The 8,389-nt window shown below is 43.3% G+C and overlaps 1 protein-coding gene across 1 annotated transcript in view; it reads left to right on the top strand.

Annotated features, from left to right (window-relative positions):
• GNG7 (G protein subunit gamma 7) overlaps positions 1-8,389 on the top strand; it is a 50,635-nt gene that overhangs the window by 5,631 nt on the left and 36,615 nt on the right. The window contains exons 2-3 of the mRNA XM_018570405.1: positions 6,143-6,174; positions 6,844-6,850. The gene's annotated coding sequence lies outside the window, so the exon portion shown is untranslated. The remainder of the gene's footprint in view (positions 1-6,142; positions 6,175-6,843; positions 6,851-8,389) is intronic.

The following is an 8,389-nucleotide window of genomic DNA, read 5'->3' as shown; positions in this document are numbered from 1 at the left end:
GGAGCCGTGAACAGGGCCAACTGATCGGAAGGCGATTAATCGATTATTGAAAAAGTTGACAACTTTTTCAATAATCGATTATAATCGATTATGTCGATTAGTTGTTGCAGCCCTACAAAATATAAAGAAAAATAAACCAATTACCGGTAACTTCGTGGCTGGTGTGAGGGATTGTATTTATTTATTTTAATAGTTGAAATGCACAGCGCAAGTGCAGTGTATAGTTCGCGAACTCGACGAGAAGGGCTAGCAAGCGCAGTGCATGGTAGTTCAACAGGACAGGAGCTGTGTGTAGTTGGAGAAGTTAATGGTCGTGAGGGTGGTGTAAGGCTCGGTGAGTGGCAACGCATGCGCGGAAGGTCCTTATGTGTAGCTGACCTACTGGCAGTATCCGGATGCGAAGTCAGAGGTTCGCAAGGTCGATGAGTTCTCAGTGTCAACAGAACGCTGGCGTCTGCCCAGAGGACCCGTGGGCAGTCACAGGCCATCTAAATTAGGACCCCATCTGGAGCTCCTCCCACCAGACCAGCGCCGACTCGGAGCTGCTCTCCCGCACAGCGCAACCTAACCAGCGAGGCAACTAACAGTTAGTGAGGGCCTGGGGTCCCTCATAACAACAATTTATTGTGTTAGCAGGGGAAAATAGTAAATGATTGTCTGCAGTGTGTACTCTTTATGTACTACATATAGAGTACACACTGCAGCAATAGATTTACTATTATCCCCTGTTAATATGAATGGATTAAATGATCCCTAGTACATAACATGTAATTGTACTACGGATCAAATTTTAACCCATTCATGTTAGTCGAGGAAAATTGTAAATCTTTTGTTGCAGTGTGTACCGTATATGTAGTACATATATACAGCACACACCTCCACTATACTACAGCAATAGAGTTACAAGTCTCCCCTGCTAACATGAATAGGTTAGATCATGATCCATAGTACATAACATGTAGTTGTATTATGGATAATTTAACCTATTCATGTTAGCAGGGGAGAATTGTAACTCTATTGCTGTAGTGTACTGGAAGTGGGTACCAGGTTAAATGATCCATAGTACACACTTCAACTACACTGCAGTAATAGAGTTACATTTCTCCCCCGCTAACCTGAATAGGTTAAATGTTCCCAGAGGCACATGCATGATCGGATTTGTAGTTTCACGACAACTGTGTGAAAGCAAATACAAATGTTTTATTGTTCTAAAACAGTCTTAAATTAAAGTTCTTCATAATCATAAAGAAATTGGCTTAAAATCATTAGTCTGCATTGTTTTTTTTTAAATGTCACCTGTCCCTTTAAGAAAAAGTATCGGTAATTGGTATCGGCAAGTACATGAGGGGAGGTACTTGTGCTTGTACTTAGTCTTGAAAAAGTTGTATCGGGACATCCCTAATAAGAATACAATTAAGCGAAATTAAAAAAGTGGAAAATTATAAAATAAAATTTAAAAAAGTTAAAAATAAAATATCTAAAAAAGTAAAACATAATAAAAAATGAAAAAGTGGTAAAAAAATATTAAAACCAACCCTGCCACCCCCACCATGTGCATGCAAATAAACGCACGTGTAGGACAGTGTGTGTGTTTTGAGTGCCGCCCCAATTCCACTGCGTGCCATATTGTGGTAGCCAGGCAGCTCCCCCCCGGATGTCGCACGATTTTTCTATTTTTGCATGCAGCCCGACGGCGAAGGTTGTGCGATCGTCGCTGGAACGTCGCCCCGAACAGTTGCGCTATCCCTGCCGTGATGATCCGCTCGAGGTAAGTGTTGCTTAGTGTGAATGGGGGCCTTAAGCCATGCTGAACCGCCGACATGAACAATCGCATACATTGCTATGTGGACCGTTCATGCGATTGCGCGATGTGAACCGCCTGCCGCCCGAAATGTTCCCTGAGCATTTTTTCTGAGCTGATCAGCACAGTGTACATATAGATTTCAATGGAACCATGCTGATCAGCACAGTTTTGGGCATTTTCAATTGCGATTCAGCGCTGACACACAATTAAAACCGGCCTTTTAGAATTTGTGCAGAAACCACGCTGAACTGCAATCGCCCTGGTGTGAACGGGGCCTAACACACGCAATGTGCAAGGGTAAGTTCACTTTCCCAGGTAATTTGGCAAAATTGAATTACCCGATCAAATTTGGCCCCATCTCTCACCCAACCCCCACCCCGCTATACTTGCCTCACGGCAAACAGCCCTTTCCCTCTGTCATCACGAGTGTACAATTTGTACCCCGTACTGCTGTCCAGCGCAGCCCTGCGCTATGCATTTTAAATTTCGCTCACAAATTGCGAGCACTCAGCGCTGACCAATGAGAAGCACTTCTCATTGGTCTGCGCTGGCAGAAGTAGTCATTTGTACAGAAGGGAGAGTGGCTGGGAGGAGTCACACAATTGTTCATAAAGAGTCAACGGTTTGGAGGGCCTGATTATGGAAGCTTGTTGGCGAAAAGTGACTAAGTTGTGAGTAATGCCAGGAGTCAAAATGGAAGGTACCCCATTTTCCCCTATCACGTCCAACGGAGTTGGGGAATTTCCTGACATAAATTTACATAAACGGACATCACCATCTGCAGCCTCGTCCCTGTGGTTTTAAAGCATCCAATGTTTGCCTGTTTAAATATGTTGAAAAAGTTTCTTTGGGGAGTATCTACTTTTTCACATCACTTTATACTTTACATCAGAGTTCTCAAAGTACCGTGCCACAAACGGGTACTATGTGGCCTGCAGCCACACGGCCCACTTACCTGACTTGCGAAAACACCTACACGGTCTGCATCTCTGTCGAATGCAGGTCACAGAGCTGCTCCTGGTTGTGTCGGTGTCAACACCGGCACTCAGTTACTTATGGCCGGTGCTCTTCACTGAACACTGGCCGAAAGGATGGATTAGTAAGGTCTGCAGCCGCCAAAGGTGCAGACCTTACTAATCAACCACTGGATCACCAGGGATTGTGCCTCCCCCCTGCAAAAACAAGCAGGTGAGAGGGCTCTTTGTACAGCTGTCACCAGGGCTGCGTTTGCGTCTCACCGGGTCATTGTACAGATGTCCCCAGGCTGCATGTGGGACTCTGTGGTTGGGCACCGTGCTGAACGATTGGGTGCCGTTCTTCCGGCTTCGGGGCTGTTTGTTCAGTGCGGGGCTGTGCCTGCGCCGGGAAGGATGAGGACATATGGGACTGGACAGGCACTGGCAAGGACAACTACTGCCAGGTCCCCAGCAGGCTGCTGAGGTCTCCACAAGGGCGGGTCCTCTGCAGCCGATCAGTTTTAAAATGAAAAATTTAAAGAGCTGATATTGATGCATTTTCAGGAGTACAAGTACTCCTGAAAATGCCCAGCATCAGTATCGGGACATCCCTACTAAATAACTCAGTAATATATGAAATATCACATGCTCTGGCCAGATGGATGTGCGGGAATGTTATTTGTTGTTCTGATAATTGAAATGATACCAATTGAAATGATTACAAAATATTGTTTCCCCGTTTACACGTATTTGCAACTTAGGGCTTACAGTAAAATGCAAAACATGGTGATCATTTGGACCTTGACAGCAGGAGGCGCCAGAACCCTACAATATATGTCGAGGAATAGTTGGGTACATTGTAAATGAGTCAACAAGCTTTTTAGTCATCAGTGCCTACTACTATTTACTGTTCATATGATCAGACTTTTAGAGAGTAGACATTTTTTTTTTAGACCTTTGCTCATGTAAGTCCTAAATCATGCTTAAAATGCTGCCTGCCAAAGCTTTCTAAACTGTGTAGAAAGAAATATCTGTCGATAGAACAAGCATTGCTCTTGTGTGTTAGTGTAACTACATTTAATATAAAACAAGGCGCCTTCCCTGGGGCAGATAAACGTTTTATTGATTCCAATCTAAAACTTATATAAACACTTACAAAAAGTAGTGAGCAGAATAGAAAATAAGTGAAATGAAAAAATATTTTAAACATGTAAACAAATAGGAAAATGTAAAAAGAAAAAAATATTTTAAAGAAAAGTTAAAAAAGAAAAACAATTTGGCGGAGCTAGCGGTGACTGTTCCTATTGGCCAGCACCTGCCAGAGTCTAGCAGGTCCTGGCTAATGAATAAAAACTGGGCGGAGCCGGCCAAGACTACAAGTCCTATATACGCCACTGCAGCAGAGGGACCTGTAGATCTCAATGGCCCACAAGTGCAGTGACATTACAAAACCGAAAACATTTTATTTTTTACGTTGGCAAGATTAGCTAAAAAAAAAAAGTTATTTAATTACCTCATTCTCAAGTGGAATCCAGACCGCGAGCCCAAACCCCCAAAGGGGGCCTCCATTAGCTAGCTGACTTCTGTGGAGGCACCCGTACGTGCACGGCCACTGCCATGCCCGCACCTAGTTGTGTGCATCCATAGAGACACGCACAGCGTGCGGCCGGCCACACCCCCACCCTGCAGTCATAGCTTGACTGACAGCAGAAGGGGCCTATGGCTCCTCTGCCCTCGGTACCCTCCCACCGCAACCAGAAAGTTCAGGGAAACCAGTGTATCTTCCTGGTCTCGACGAAGGAGATGAGCGGCTGCAGGTAAGTGTAGGGGGGACGGGGGTGTAACAAAAGTGCTGGTGTCTTTTGCCTTGATGCAGGGATTGCATTAAGGCAAAAAGCACACAGCCTTTAATGCTACTTCAAGCTGGCAACACACATTAAAATCTGATTGCAATATCTTTTAAGGATGGATGAATGGTACAAACATGAACATATCTTACATTCAGAATATTGGTTTAAGTAGTATTACTCTCAAACTTTTTTCAAGAACGAATGCAGATCAAATATATATTACCCCGCAAAGTATTTCTTTACATTTTTGCCTAAATACTTATAGTTATCATGTCTCTGAACAACTCAAACTCCCTCAGTTCAGCTTCCCTGAACTTCCTAACAGTACAAGATCACAAGGGACAAAGTGTCCAGCAGCTGTCCATCTACTAGCTTGGAGAAGGGAAAGGTGAGAAGGAGTGGAGAGCAGGGACAGGGGAGTTTCTTGCCTTGCTGTGCCTGTGTGTTTTGTAGAGACACTTACTAGCAAACACAAGGCTGGCTCCATAGGACCCTGCAAGGGAAAGGAGCCACCCTAAAACATGATATCAGGACCAGTGCTCGGAATCGGCTGATTCTGCAGGAAGCTAAAACTTTTAAACATCAAGAAGCGGCATCCATTTAAGTGATTTCATCAGCATTTGAAATGGCTTAAAAGGAGAACTATGGGATGAGGGAAATACACTGCTCCCCATAGTTAGAGCCAACTTGGGACACTTCCACTGTCATACATCGACTCTATTGATCCAGAGCTAAGCAATCACATACCGCTGATTGCTCAGTGCACGACCTTGTCCCTGCAGAGAGCAGGGACAAATCGTGCACCGAGTAGTCACCACTCCCCACAGGCAGTCCCCTTCCCCTCTCTGTTCCCCTAGCGTTGACTGGAAGGATGAACGAACGGTGGAGGGGGTGGAGACGCTAGAGAGGCAGAGCCGGCTGTCAATCAGGCAGCGGGGTGGATCCTGGCTCTGTGCTGTTTTGGGTCACAGGAAACCATTAGTAAATGTCCTAGTAAATGTGACTCTAAAGAGAACTACGGCCAAAAAAGGTTTGGTCATAGCTCTTTTAAAACCCTTTTGACGTTAATTTCACTTTAAAGGAAGGGTTTATAAAGTATGTTTCTTTAAGGTGTCTGCAACTAGATTCAGATTTTATCTAGGTGGACTTTTCTGTTATACAGTTGTCAGTAAATCTAGAGAAGATTGTACAATCAGATTGAAACGTGTGGCTATCACTACGATCTTGTTTGCAATTTATGCAATCTGTGTTTTATACAATTGCAACCAAAATTTAAATGCATTGGGTTTTATGTAATCCTATCACAATCCCCAATCTAGAGCTTCTACAGGTCACTGTACTTCATTTTCTAATGGCTCCTGGGATAAGCTGGGGTCATGGGATCCTATGTATGGGATTCACAGGGAAAAGCTTGTCAAAACTGACAGTTTATTTACTTTTGGAGACAACTTTGTATTTACTGTACAAATAATTTAAGTTTGAAATTATATTTACCACCAGTAATGCCTACCTTGTCTTCTTTTGCTTTTCAGCATTGGGGTATATTACCAGAATTGGCTGCAGTCAGGTAACTAACTTGCTTCTGTTTGTGGTATAGCGTATACTGCATATAGTAATGCTGTATGCACAGGAACGCAGGCTACATCCCCAGGTCCTGGTTCAAGAGATTGCTGGAGGCTATGATTTCACATTGTAAAATGCAGTGAATCAATCAGTTATCCTTTATAGATCAGGGTTGGGACTTCCAGATTCTTACTGCAGTCGGTATTGTTGCACATCTTGTACTGCTACAGGTAGGATGTGTAATTATGCATTCTGATTATACTGCTCTTGCCTCTTTTGGAATCATCCATAATTTCTGAGCAAATGTAACATGTGCTACATGTGGGCAAAGTAAAAAGTTTGCACTCCTGGCTGCATCCATTGAGTTTGTCTGTTTTCTCCTCTCTACTGCGTATGCGCCCGGCAAATTTCTTCACAGTAGTTCGGGAGGCGGGAGTTCTTCAGCCGTATTTAGGTATTTGCCTACTGTTTTAAAAATATGTTTTAAATTATGGGGCATATATCTACTGCTTGCTAGCACCGGATATACGCCAAAATAAGAAGAATCAAAGTTGCTGATGCAGACAAATGATCAATCGTGCATAATCCCCCTAGCCAAGGGACTAGCCATTTTGACTGAATGGGTCTTTGTCAAGTTGCAGGAGAAAGTATCAAGGCAAACTGTATTTAGAGAAGAACTCCCACTCACAGATGCAGCATATATTTAACTCTTGAAGCACTAAATAAGTAAGATAAGTATATGCAGGGGATTTTTTTTTTTTTTAAATACAGAGATAAAAAGGCATAATCCTCCATAGTCAGACATAACGTATTCATATATATTTTAGATAAATAATCACAGCTGCACATGATGGTAAATGGAACACATAACGGCGTTCACTCACCTCTTGATCCTGTCACGGCTCTCTGCCGTGACAGTGGAGTGGCTGGATTCCCACCTCCCCGCTCCGATCCGCCAGCACTGACTGGTGGAACGGACGGGGGAGGGGGCGGGTACAGCTGGCTCTGCCTCTAGATAGGCAGAGCCAGCTGTCAGTCATAATTGTCAGGATCTGCTTCAGCTGCGGTGTCTCAGTATACCGTGAGCAGCAGCTCGCGGTATACTGAGCCTAGGGTGACGGGAGGACGCTAGTTTGTGTCCTCCCGTTACCCTAAGGAGAACTATGGGGAAAAGCCTTAACCCCATAGTTCTCCCTTAATACCCCACCCAAAATCATGAATTAACTATTCCGTATTTAATATCACAAATTAATCAAAAAAACTATCAAATTAATACAATGTTAAATAATTTATTGCAAAAAAAAACTATATAGAGACCTACTGGGTGAATAAGGTTATATCCCACCAATGATTAAAGTGACATTAAACCCTCAGATTTTTTAACATAAACCAATACTGTAATGTGTGCCTTACTGTAATCCATGGTTGTTTCCCTTCTCTTTGCTGCTCTTCCTTTTAAATCTGTATCTGTTCTCATGCTGGGCAGAACTTCTGTTTTGCAGCAGACTGCCATGGATTACAGCACACATTACAGTATTGGTTTATATTAAAAAATCTGAGGGTATTGGTTTATATTATGTTAAAAAATCTGAGGGTTTAATGTCACTTTAAGTGACTGATGCAGATTTGCAAGTTGTAATTTCAGTGAGCGTCCTTATACAAAAACGTATTCCTCTTGTCTCCACCTCTAACCCCAATCACAGCTCTTTCCATCACCTAAAAAGCAAGGGTATAGCTCAATGCATCAGTGGTACCTCAGCCCAATAGTGCCAAACCACATTTTATATATATACAGGGCTCAAAATTTCAAGTCCTGAGCTACTAGCCAGGCCTTAAGAGTTACTCGCCACCAGTTGCCCCACCTAACCCCAACCCTGCCTCGGCCTTAACTCCGCCCCTAAACCCACCCTCTTAAATTATCTTATGAAATTACACTTTTAAATGTTGAAGGCAGAATAAAGTTACAAAAATAAATATTAACAACAACAATATTAAGATAAAGCAATGTAAACATTGTGGCCCCCCACATCCCCACATATAAAATAAATACCCTCCCCCCTGTTCTCTGCCTCCCCCCATATAAAATAATACCCCACTGTTCTCTGCCCCCCACATATAAAATACTACCCCACCGTTCTCTGCCCCCACATATAAAATAATACCCCACCATTCTCTGCCCCCACATATAAAATAATACCCCACCGTTCTCTGCCCCC

This window comes from Nanorana parkeri, unplaced genomic scaffold, assembly GCF_000935625.1.
Source record: "Nanorana parkeri isolate BGI_ZX_2015 unplaced genomic scaffold, ASM93562v1 scaffold1530, whole genome shotgun sequence".
Lineage (NCBI taxonomy): Eukaryota > Metazoa > Chordata > Amphibia > Anura > Dicroglossidae > Nanorana > Nanorana parkeri.
This window is presented reverse-complemented; position numbering and strand designations above follow the sequence as displayed.